General features: G+C 45.9%; 2 long non-coding RNA genes across 2 annotated transcripts in view; one reads left to right on the top strand and one right to left on the bottom strand.

Annotated features, from left to right (window-relative positions):
* Nucleotides 1-442: 442 nt before the first annotated feature.
* LOC105946622 lies at nucleotides 443-6,157 on the bottom strand. The gene is made up of 3 exons (XR_004221114.1): nucleotides 6,114-6,157; nucleotides 2,919-3,050; nucleotides 443-569 (listed from the first exon to the last, which is right to left on the bottom strand). It is a non-coding gene; the product is annotated as an uncharacterized LOC105946622 (long non-coding RNA).
* LOC116408646 overlaps nucleotides 3,223-12,496 on the top strand; it is a 63,920-nt gene continuing 54,646 nt past the window's right edge. The window contains exon 1 of the long non-coding RNA XR_004221106.1: nucleotides 3,223-3,673. This is a non-coding gene — a long non-coding RNA (uncharacterized LOC116408646). The remainder of the gene's footprint in view (nucleotides 3,674-12,496) is intronic.

The following is a 12,496-nucleotide window of genomic DNA, read 5'->3' as shown; positions in this document are numbered from 1 at the left end:
CATACTTTAGATTTAAAGGGCCAAATCTTCAACTAACAGAAAGTTTATCCCAGAAAATTGATACATTTTTGGAAAGAACAGATTCTGGGGAATCCAGAATAGGTAGAACTGTCTGTCTGCCTCCAAACTACCAAGTCACAATGCTTTCCTAAACTTTATGGTTTTTTATCAAAATATGTGAATTTTTTGAAAAATCGCTTCAAAGCTTCTATGGAATCTGATTCTCCTACAGGCCATAAAGTAACCAGATAAAACCCATCTAAAAGGTTGTGTGACAGTGGTGTGTGTATATGAGTGTATAAAAGTGCGCTAACGTGTGCAAATTAAAAAAACCCTGTTCTAATATGTGTGCTGTAAGTGTGTGTAAGTGTGGTATAATAGTGTAAAGAAAGGGCACTTACCTGGAGTGAAGCTCAGTGTAACTGTCAGATCAATTGTAAGCTCTGCTGTTTTGCTTGTTTTCACCCAGTCTCCAGGTCACCCTCTGGTGGGGGCCCCCATTGGGGGGTCAGTAACAGGTTAACGGGGATTAGCAGCCTCATTGTTAGGGGGCAAGTCTCTGTCTAACCCTAGAACAATAGGGGCAAAAAAGCCTTCATTAACATTTATAAACACGTAAATTCACTGATTAAAACACAAAGTTGAATTGATATCTTGTATATAAAAGCCTTTTTGCCTCACATTTGCATTGTTATGGGAGTTTAGCTTAATGAATGAGGCAATAATAACATTCTGAGTGAATATATTGTATACATTTTTATTTAAAGGAAAAGTAAACGTCCCAGGCAAAATTTTAGTTTCAGCAGGCAGTGCCCCCTCTGTCTAACAGACAAATTCACAAAGTGAAAATTCACAAAAACCTGTTTTGTTTGGTGAATACGGTGGAAAATCCGACAAATCTGTCTCTAATTTTATTCTGTCTCAGTATCGCCCCTTTTGTGAATTCCCCGATAGAGTCTGTGAGTGAGGGCTCAGTATGCAGTGGCACAGTTGCTGTTGACTGGTTGCTAGGGTCCAAATTATCCTAGCAACCAGGCATTGATTGAAACGGAGAGGCTGTATTGTGAATTGGGGAGGGCTTAATATAAAGATATAAAAGCAATAGTAGCAATAAACAATACAACTGTTAGCCTTATAGTGCAGTCAGTGACCCCTATTTAAAAGCTGGAGAGAGAGGAAGAAAGGAAATAATTCAAAAAACTATAACAAAGAAAAAAACGAAGGCCAATTGCAAAGTTGCTTGGAATTAGCCATTCTATAACATAGTAAAAGTTAACTTAAAGGTGAACTACCCCGTTAGGAGATTCCCACACCTTGTGTCTCAACCCTTTCTCCTTGTAGAGTGTAAGCTCTTTTGGGCAGGCTCCCTTCCCCTCCTGTATCGGTTACTGATTGCTGTATATGTTACTCCTTGTAGAGTGTAAGCTCTTCTTGGCAGGGCTCCCTTCCCTCCTGTATCGGTACTGATTGCTGTATATGTTACTCCTTGTAGAGGTAAGCTTCTTTTGGGCAGGGCTCCCTTCCCCTCCTGTATCGGTTACTGATTGCTGTATATGTTACTCCTTGTAGAGTGTAAGCTCTTTTGGGCAGGGCTCCCTTCCCCTCCTGTATCGGGTTAGTTACTGATTGCTGTATATGTTACTCTGTATGCCCAATGTATGAAACCCACTTATTGTACAGCGCTGCGGGGTATGTTGGCGCTTTATAAATAAATGTTAATAATAATAATAATATTGATAAGATAAGGTCAGTGACCAGTAAAGGCATTAGAGCTTATTTATAAACACTGGGTACATTTGCACCTGGGCAGTAACCCATAGCAACCAGTCTGTGATTAGATTATTCCAGGCAGCTGCAGGTGAAACGATCAAAGCAAATTTCTGATTGGTTGCCACGGGTTACTGCCTAGGTGCACATTTGCCCAGTGTTTATAAATGACCCCGTGTGTATATTCTAGTACAGAAAGGCAGGCCTGATGCTGGGGCACAGGGGTAGATTTACAGGGGTAGATTTAGGGGCATGTCCAACCCTCATGGTATTGGCGCTGATAGTGTCTAAATTATCCGGCAGAAACACTTTGGAAAGAGGGACGTTGGGGCACAGGCTGAACAGCTACAAACAGAAAGAAAACAGTGATTTATGGGTAAAAAATGATAGACAAAGGAGCATTTTGTATATTTCCTCACAATAAGTAGAGGGGTAACACCTCCATGAATAACCTGCCCCAGGGATGGGTAACATGTAGTGGATTTTGCCCAATTGTATTTGCCCTCCTCCGGCTCAGTCTCTGGCAGTTGCTCTTGGGGATTTCAATGCCCCAGTGGGGCAAAGCGTCGGGCAGTAGCGCTGGGACTGTACTACTCACACTTGGGTCCCAGCAACAGCCTGAAACAGAACAGCGTGAGTAGCCCCCAGCTCTGCCCCCGGCCCTTGTACCTGGGGCTGTAACTGAGGCAATAGCCATTCCCAGGTAACTTGTCGTTTGTATATAACGTCTGTATTACATTTTACCTAAAAACTCAATTTATGTGTGTGTCTGTTTCAAATTGCTATACTTCCTGGTTACCTCACAGGGCACTTCCCCTCTCCCTCATTCATTCTCTGTAAGTACTTCCTGGTTACCTCACAGGGCACAATGTGATATATTGTTTATGTCATTATTTTTCTTTTTTTCTTCTCTTCTATTGGGCTGGGGGGGGCTGTTTGTGCCTCTGGGTACTGGGAATGCCTATGCCTAGGGTCTATTTTGCATTCCAGCCCAGACCTGATTAGGCCACTGACTTTACTACTTGTTTGGACCACATTATAATACAGTAATCAAGTGGCAAGGTGAGTGGAGCAGTCTGGGGTCCTATAGTTCTCTTAAAGGCCCCCCTTATAGTGATACACCCCTGATCTCAAGGAGCCAATAGCCTTACCCTTTACATGTAGAGCCCACTAATGTAGCCGCTGGTCAGGCACTGATTTAGCCATGCAGGGGGCTGTGCTTCTGAGCATTCTCTATGTATCCTTGCAGAGCTGAAGAGGAGGATGAACATCTAGAGAGAACCCTGGGGCAAAACAAAGGCAAAATGGCTAAGAAGGAGGAGAAATGTGCCATCCAGGGATCGCTGCAACCTGGCTAATCCAACATTCGGAATCCTTTTACAAAGGGAAATGGAACTTGACCACTTTATTATTTATTTTGCATAAAGACGCAAAGCTGCTCAGAGCTCATTAGTGATCAGTTTAGATACATGAGCCGTGGCAGCTTGGGAATCAGTGTAGTCTGCAACATGCTCAGTACTGGGGCAGTTGTCTGGCCAAACAGGGTAGAGTGCCGGGAGGGTTCCTGTGTATGTTATATATATATATATATATATTAAAAGGAGAGATAAAATAACTACACAGAATAAACATGCGGCACAAGGCAAATAATGAGATGCCCAATATAAATGTTTTTCTCTGTATTTCCACTTTCATCCAGGAGGCGCCACCTCTTCCTTTTCTTATTCCCCATTCCTATCCAGGTACTAAGGTGCTTACAGCGACATTCTGAGGGTTGGAATTGGAAGCGCAAGAGAACGGACGGCTGCAGTTGGGAGATTCTCCTTATAAAGCGTCACTGTGTATGAGGGAAATATGCGGCCAAACGGGGGCCACAAGTGCCAGGGCCCAGGAGCGCATTTAAATGGTTAGTACCCCCCCCTGCTGAACTCTATACTGGCTGAAGGGTTACTGATAATGCATAGATGTAGGGTGATTCTCCTGTACCATATACCAGCAGGGGGTAACAGATAGCACCCAGAGGATATCTCCTGTATTATATACCAGCTGGGCACTCTTATACTGCTCAGAAAATATCTCCATTACTCCCCTATCAGCTCCCCAGTGTAGATTCTTCTGTTCTATGATTATTTCCATGTATCCCCATTGGCCCTGCGCTGTAGCTCAGCTCCCCTATCAATTGGCTTCTTATTGCCAGTGATGAGAAAGGGATTTTCCCTGTGACAGTTGCTTCCAGCTGCCATAGACACTGTGACAGGGACAATTTAATAGCCGGCATCATAAATCATGCAAAAAAGAGATTTGTGGGGAAATGTCAATGTAGCCAGTAATTAAAAGGACAGCTAGGCGCTAGGCGCCATCATTGCCGGGACATTATGAGGTTAAGTGACTCTGTCCAGGGTCACAAGGTAAGGGGCCCAGTGGGTCGGTGCTTATCTTACATCAGTGGTTGCTGAGTTCTAATTACCCCCTGGGGGCTCTGCTGATCCATGGGTCTCAGCCACATCGGTCCAAGCAGGGCTCCCAGGGCGGGAATTGAACCCACGGCAGTGGTTGCTGAGTTCTAATTACCCCCTGGGGGGCTCTGCTGATCCATGGGTCTCAGCCACATCGGTCCAAGCAGGGCTCCCAGGGCGGGAATTGAACCCACGGCCCATCGGTGCAAGGCGAGCTCCTTACCGCTGCACTATCCTTCCTCCTCCCACTTGTAGCATGTTTTTTCGTAATCTTGTCTTCTGCATATTGGCGGTTGGTGTATCCTAACCGACTGACTGAAACACTCAGGGTTACAGCCTGCTGCTTGCCCCAAGCCCTATATTAACCCTTTTAATGCCAGCCATTTTGCCCCCGCAGAGGGCAATTAACCGGCCCAAAAATCCCATTGACTTAACATTGAGGCCAACTTTCACGGATTGTAGCGCAGAGAGGGAATTTTTTAGAAACTTGAAATTTACCACATTTGAAGAGGTTTGAAATCTGTGTGAGAAGATACCCCGCACAAGGGTAAAAGTTTTACCCCCGGGGCAAGAGAGGTCCCCAAATTTGCCCCATTGACTTATAATGGGGATTTTGGCAAATAACTAGTTTGGCGTAGACCCATGAATGAGGTGTCAAACTGTGCGGCTTATTCGGAAATGGGGTGCTATGACTTTTCTGAGGATGGGCGTTAATTGCCCCAGCAGGGGGCAATTAACCACCGTTTGTCGTAGACCCATAATGAGGTGTCAAACTGTGCGGCTTATTCGGAATGGGGTGCTATGACTTTTCTAGGGGGTGGGCGGTTAATTGCCCCAGCAGGGGGCAAGCACCACTCACATTTTCTTCAGGAAATGTCCCTCTCTAGTTTGGAAAGTACTATCCCTTCTGATGGTGCCAATACCAAACACATATAGTTTTATGGAGAATTCCCACGTGTATAGGCCACAAACTCCCGGCAGGGCACTGCCAAATTCCCAAAACACTGCGCCAGAAAGCTGCATACTTTAGATTTAAAGGCCAAATCTTCCACTAACAGAAAGTTTATCCCAGAAAATGATACATTTTTGGAAAGAACAGATTCTGGGGAATCCAGAATAGGTAGAACTGTCTGTCTGCTCCAAACTACCAAGTCACAATGCTTTCCTGAACTTATTGGTTTTTATCAAAATATGTGAATTTTTTGAAAAATCGCTTCAAAGCTTCTATAGAATCTGATCTCCTACAGGCCATAAAGTAACCAGATAAAACCCCCTAAATATGAACGCCAGGGGTCCCCTGAACAGTTTGATGCCCAATATGTATAGGTTTACCTAAGTATGTGGCATGTAGGGGCCCCAATGGGAACCCCCATATGTACTGTCATTTCAGCTCCTGCAAAATCAACACATTTACATCATTATATTTGGGATAAAGCTACAAAAAATTACGCCCACCCCAGAAACCCATTTATATTTGGAAAATACACATTCTGATAAATAGGTAAAGTTATTTTTCTACACCAAAGTACCACATGGCAAAGCGAAGCTAAAAAACAGATCAGGAACACTAAAACAGGGATAAAAATGCAATAAAACCACAAAAATTGTGCAAATTAGTGAAACAGCAAAATAAGTCACACGGCTGTGAAAATAAACAGTTTTTAGGGAAAAAACAAAGACAAAGGCGTAAAATAAATAAGTAAAAAAAATGTGTTTGTGTGTGTTTGTGTATACATGTGTGTACCCATCCAAAAGTTGTGTGACAGTGTGTGTGTGTATATGAGTGTATAAAAGTGCGCTAACGTATGCAAAATTAAAAAAAACCTGTTCTAATATGTGTGCTCTAAGTGTGTGTAAGTGTGTATAATAGTGTAAAGAAAGGGCACTTACCTGGAGTGAAGCTCAGTGTAACTGTCAGATCAATTGTAAGCTCTGCTGTTTTGCTTGGTTTAACCCAGTCTCCATTTCACACCTCTGGTGGGGGGCACATAGGGGGGTCAGTAACAGGTTAACGGGGATTAGCAGCCTCATTGTTAGGGGGCAAGTCTCTGTCTAACCCTAGAACAATAGGGGCAAAAAGCCTCATTAACATTTTATAAACACGTAAATCACTGATTAAACACAAAGTTGAATTGATATCTTGTATATAAAGCCTTTTTGCCTCACATTTGCATTGTTATGGGAGTTTTAGCTTAATGAATGAGGCAATAATAACATTCTGAGTGAATATATTGTATACATTTTTATTTAAAGGAAAAGTAAAACCTCCCAGGCAAAATTTTAGTTTTAGCAGCAGCGCCCCCTCTGTTTAACAGACAAATTCACAAAAGTGAAAATTCACAAAAACTGTCTGTTTGGTGAATACGGTGGAAAATCCGACAAATCTGTCTCTAATTTTATTCTGTCTCAGTATCACCCCTTTTGTGAATTCCCCCAATAGAGTCTGTGAGTGAGGGGCTCAGTAATGCAGTGGCACAGTTGGCTGTTGGCTGGTTGCTAGGGTCCAAATTATCCTAGCAACAAGACATTGATCAGTGACCCCTATTTAAAAGCTGGAGAGAGAGGAAGAAAGCAAATAATTCAAAAACTATAACAAAGAAAAAAACGAAGGCCAATTGCAAAGTTGCTTGGAATTAGCCATTCTATAACATAGTAAAAGTTAACTTAAGGTGAACTACCCCTTTAGGAGATTCCCACACCTTGTGTCTCAACCCTTTCTCCTTGTAGAGTGTAAGCTCTTTTGGGCAGGGCTCCCTTCCCTCCTGTATCGGTTACTGATTGCTGTATATGTTACTCCTTGTAGAGTGTAAGCTCTTTTGGGCAGGGCTCCCTTCCCCTCTGTATCGGTTACTGATTGCTGTATATGTTACTCCTTGTAGAGTGTAAGCTCTTTTGGGCAGGGCTCCCTTGTATCGGTTACTGATTGCTGTATATGTTACTCCTTGTAGAGTGTAAGCTCTTTTGGGCAGGGCTCCCTTCCCCTCCTGTATCGGTTACTGATTGCTGTATATGTTACTCCTTGTAGAGTGTAAGCTCTCTCGGGGTTACTGATTGCTGTACCCACTTATTGTACAGCGCTGCGGGATATGTTGGCGCTTTATAAATAAATGTTAATAATAATAATAATAAAATTAGATTATTCCAGGCAGCTGCAGGTAAAACGATGAAAGCATATTTAAAAATTGGTTGCCATGGGTTACTGCCTAGGTGCACATTTGCCCAGTGTTTATAAATGACCCCGTGTGTATATTCTAGTACAGAAAGGCAGGCCTGATGCTGGGGCACAGGGGTAGATTTACAGGGGTAGATTTAGGGGCATGTCCAACCCTCATGGTATTGGCGCTGATAGTGTCTAAATTATCCGGCAGAAACACTTTGGAAAGAGGGAGGTTGGGGCACAGGCTGAACAGCTACAAACAGAAAGAAAACAGAGATTTATGGGTAAAAATGATGGACAAAGGAGCATTTTTTTATATTTCCTCACAATAAGTAGAGGGTAACACCTCCATGAATAACCTGCCCCAGGGAGGGGTAACATGTAGTGGATTTTGCCCAATTGTATTTGCCCTCCTCCGGCTCAGTCTCTGGCAGTTGCTCTTGGGGATTTCAATGCCCCAGTGGGGCAAAGCGTCGGGCAGTAGCGCTGGGACTGTACTACTCACACTTGGGTCCCAGCAACAGCCTGAAACAGAACAGCGTGAGTAGCCCCCCAGCTCTGCCCCCGGCCCTTGTACCTGGGGCTGTAACTGAGGCAATAGCCATTCCCAGGTAACTTGTCGTTTGTATATAACGTCTGTATTACATTTTACCTAAAAACTCCATTTATGTGTCTGTTTCAAATTGCTGTACTTCCTGGTTACCTCACAGGGCACTTCCCCCTCGCTCATTCATTCTCTGTAAGTACTTCCTGGTTACCTCACAGGGCACTTCCCCCCTCGCTCATTCATTCTCTGTAAGTACTTCCTGGTTACCTCACAGGGCACTTCCCCTTCATTCTCTGTAAGTACTTCCTGGTTACCTCACAGGGCACTTCCCCTCCTCATTCATTCTCTGTAAGTACTTCCTGGTTACCTCACAGGGCACTTCCCCTCTCGCTCATTCATTCTCTGTAAGTACTTCCTGGTTACCTCACAGGGCACTTCCCCCCTCCTCATTCATTCTCTGTAAGTACTTCCTGGTTACCTCACAGGGCACTTCCCCCCTCGCTCATTCATTCTCTGTAAGTACTTCCTGGTTACCTCACAGGGCACTTCCCCTCTCCCTCATTCATTCTCTGTAAGTACCTCCTGGTTACCTCACAGGGCACTTCCCCCCTCGCTCATTCATTCTCTGTAAGTACTTCCTGGTTACCTCACAGGGCACTTCCCCCCTCGCTCATTCATTCTCTGTAAGTACTTCCTGGTTACCTCACAGGGCACTTCCCCCCTCCCTCATTCATTCACTGTAAGTACTTCCTGGTTACCTCACAGGGCACAATGTGATGTATTGTTTATGCCATTATTTCTCTGCTTTTTTTCTTTTTTTTTATTGGGCTGGGGGGGGCTTTTTGTGCCTCTGGGTACTGGGAATGCCAGGGGGGCTGTAAGGTGCCACAGACAGTCACTATTTATTGGGCTGGGGGGGCTGTTTGTGCCTCTGGGTACTGGGAATGCCAGGGGGCTGTAAGGTGCCACAGACAGTCACTATTTATTGGGCTGGGGGGGCTGTTTGTGCCTCTGGGTACTGGGAATGCCAGGGGGGCTGTAAGGTGCCACAGACAGTCACTATTTATTGGGCTGGGGGGGCTGTTTGTGCCTCTGGGTACTGGGAATGCCAGGGGGCTGTAAGGTGCCACAGACAGTCACTATTTATTGGGCTGGGGGGGCTGTTTGTGCCTCTGGGTACTGGGAATGCCAGGGGGGCTGTAAGGTGCCACAGACAGTCACTATTTATTGGGCTGGGGGGGCTATTTTGGCCAGTACAGGGCTGGGTGTGACCAGTTTTCTAACCCTGAGTCAATATCACCCAGTAACTAGTGATGGGCAAAAAGTTTCGCCAGGCATGGATTCGCGGCGAATTTTCGCGTTTTGCCATTGGCGGATTGTTTCGCGAAACAGATGAAAAATTTCGCCGCACGTCCAAAAATTGTCGCCAGCGTTAAAAAGGAATAGTCGCGGGCGACGAAACAATAGCCGCGCGACAAAATAATAGCTGCGGGCGGCAATTTTTTTTTGTCGCACGACATTTTCGCCGTTTCGCGAATTTTTCGCCGTTTCACGGATCTTTTGAAAGATTCGCGAATTTTTCGCGAAACGGAACAGATTCGCTCATCACTACCAGTAACCAACTGTGAAAAGAAACCATTGTCAGTGAATCCCCCGTGCCATCCGCCGCTGCCAGCTGGAACTCTACAGTGCAAAGAAGAAGCCATTTCTAAGGAAGATCCACAAGCTCAGGCGGTTTCACTGGGCCAGGGATCATTTAAAATGGAGTGTGGCAAAATGGAAGGCTGTTCTGTGGTCAGACGAGTCACGATTCCAAGTTCTTTTTGGAAATCTGGGACGCCATGTCATCCGGACCAAAGAGGACAAGGACAAGCCAAGTTGTTATCAACGCTCAGTTCAGAAGCCTGCATCTCTGATGGTATGGGGGTGCATGAGTGCGTGTGGCACGGGCAGCTTGCATGTCTGGCAGCATCAATGCAGAAACATATATTCAGGTTCCAGAACAACATATGCTCCCATCCAGGCGCCATCTCTTTCAGGGAAGAGCCTGCATTTTCCAACAAGATAATGCCAGACCCCATTCTGCATCAATCCCAACATCATGGCTGCGTAGGAGAAGGATCCGGGTACTGAAATGGCCAGTCTGCAGCCCAGATCTTTCCCCTATAGAGAACATTTGGCGCATCATAAAGAGGGAGGTGCCACACAGAAGGCCCAAGCCGATGGGACAGTTAGAGGCCTGTATTAGACAAGAATGGGAGAGCATTCCTATCCCTAAACTGGAGAAACTGCTCTCCTCGCTCCACAAACAGCCTCTTTGCCTCTATTCTCTCCTTTTATTGGAAACCGGCAGATCAGAAAGACGTGCTCAGCAGGGGTTTGTGGGGGGCGGAATGTGACAAAAGGGGGACAAAACCAAAAACAGTAACAGAAAAATGCTCCTTTTTTATTGGCCGAAAGAGAGCGCTGAGCTGTTACATACGTGTCGGGTCCGTTTCTCAGGGAACAGAAACAAACTGAAACGACACGAGGTTTTATTCCACCAAATAAATATCAAAAAAATATATAATGGACAGATTTCTGCAAAACTAAGGTTTTGTCCTGAGATCCATAAAAATGTACATTTTAGTTGGGGGGGGGGCGATTTAGTGACACAAGGATGGGTACCCTGCCTCTGTGCCGACCAATCCCCAGCCATGATGGTATTTTGTAGCCAATCAGGGCTGTTGCCGTTGATGCTAATGCTCGGCATAAGGGTGAAGACACACAGAGCTACTTTGTAGCAGCTACTAAACGCCAGAAAATCCCTGCCATAAACAATACTGAGAATTGCCCCTGCTAAACACACACAGAGACAATTATCAGTAAATGATCAGCATTGTCTGTTTCTGTAGCTGCTACTAAGTAGCTCCGTGTGCCTTCACCCTAAATGGTCGGAGAGTCGGGCACGGACTCCTTTCTGCACATTTCTCTCTGACAATTCCCTCTACTAAATGCGGGAAATAACTACGTTTAATAAGTGGGAGCAGTGAGTATTTCAGGACAAAACCTTAGTACCCGCCCCTTCCGCTGCCCAAGGCGCCTGTGGCTCCTCCCACTGAGGACGTTAAGAAGAGCAAAGCATGACAAGCTCCCCCAGAGGCAGGGAAAGGACGCACAATCCTTACTGTATCACCTCTGGGGGTTCCCTCTAAGCGTAAGAAAGGCCCTGGGGGTCTAAAGCTTTATTTAGTCTTCTTCTCCATGGCCAAACTGTCATGGAGCTGGGAGACCTCTGGCGCTAGGGATAATGTCACCCTCAATATTCTGAGACTTATTCCATTTTTATTAAGGTCTCCACTTTGGAATTTCAGCAGCTATCTGGTTGCTAGGGTCCAATGCACCCTAGCTACCATTCAGTAGGTTGAACGAGAGACTGAATGCACGTGTGGCCCCGCCATGGATTTCCCCGGTTCTTACCGTTTGAGGCTGGAGGAGAGATGCCAGATACCGTCGGGGTCCATTCCGGGGGGGGATCCTTTCTGTGCGCCACCAGGAATATGCTTTTCTCCTTATATGAGGTATAAATGGTGAGGGTGCCCATCATCAGGAAATAAGTGCGTGGGGGTTAAGGAAAGGATTTGTACAGTCTGGGCGCCCAGAGAGCAACAGCCGACAGGTTCCATTGGCTGATAAAGGACTCGGCCTCCCTGTATGGCTGCCCCCATTTACAGCACAACATATGGAAATATACCCCCCATAGCAGCCTGATATACAGCTGTGCCCCCCAATACTCCTGCGCCCCTAGATTAATATAGAGTGGGATGGCAGGATTACACTTTAAATCTGTTGCCCATTCTATTCCCATTAGTTCCAGGGGTACCCAGGGCACATATAAGCACTCACCCCAAATCCCCCCTAACTGGCCTTCAGGCTGGGCCCCCTTAGCCCATAACAAGGTTACAGATATATTGAAACATTGGGGTAACAGTCACCCCGCTATAGTTCCAGGGGTACCAGGGCACAATAAGCACTCACCCCAAATCCCCCCCTAACTGGCCTTCAGGCTGGCCCCCTTAGCCCATAACAAGGTTACAGATATATAGAAACATTGGGGTAACAGTCACCCCGCTATAGTTCCAGGGTACCCAGGGCACAAATAAGCACTCACCCAAATCCCCCCCTAACTGGCCTTCAGGCTGGGCCCCCTTAGCCATAACAAGGTTACAGATATATAGAAACATTGGGGTAACAGGCACCCTGTTTGCCCCTAATGAGGGGAGTAGGAGGGGAGAGGCCAGTACCCCACAACTCCTATTGCCAAAAAGCCTTGAGGGCAGAGCTTTTAGGCCATTTCTATTTGAAGGTGACTGGGGGGGGGGGTAAGTTGAAGCATAATGCCCCCTTCCCTGACCAAGGAGATACCAATATCCCAAGCAAGTGCCCTGTCAGTAGGGGGCAGGAGTATCTATGTACAGGGGGAAGCTGTGCCAGGGAGGGTGCCCAAGTGGTAGGTGCCCCAATATGGCTACCTGTGCGCCAATGTGCCACTGCAGGGGCCCCGGCTCACTTGCTGAATTTATGGGCAAG

This window comes from Xenopus tropicalis, chromosome 2 (genome assembly GCF_000004195.4).
Source record: "Xenopus tropicalis strain Nigerian chromosome 2, UCB_Xtro_10.0, whole genome shotgun sequence".
Taxonomy (NCBI): domain Eukaryota; kingdom Metazoa; phylum Chordata; class Amphibia; order Anura; family Pipidae; genus Xenopus; species Xenopus tropicalis.
The sequence above is the reverse complement of the archived record's forward strand: the minus strand, read 5'-3'. Positions and strand labels throughout refer to the sequence as shown.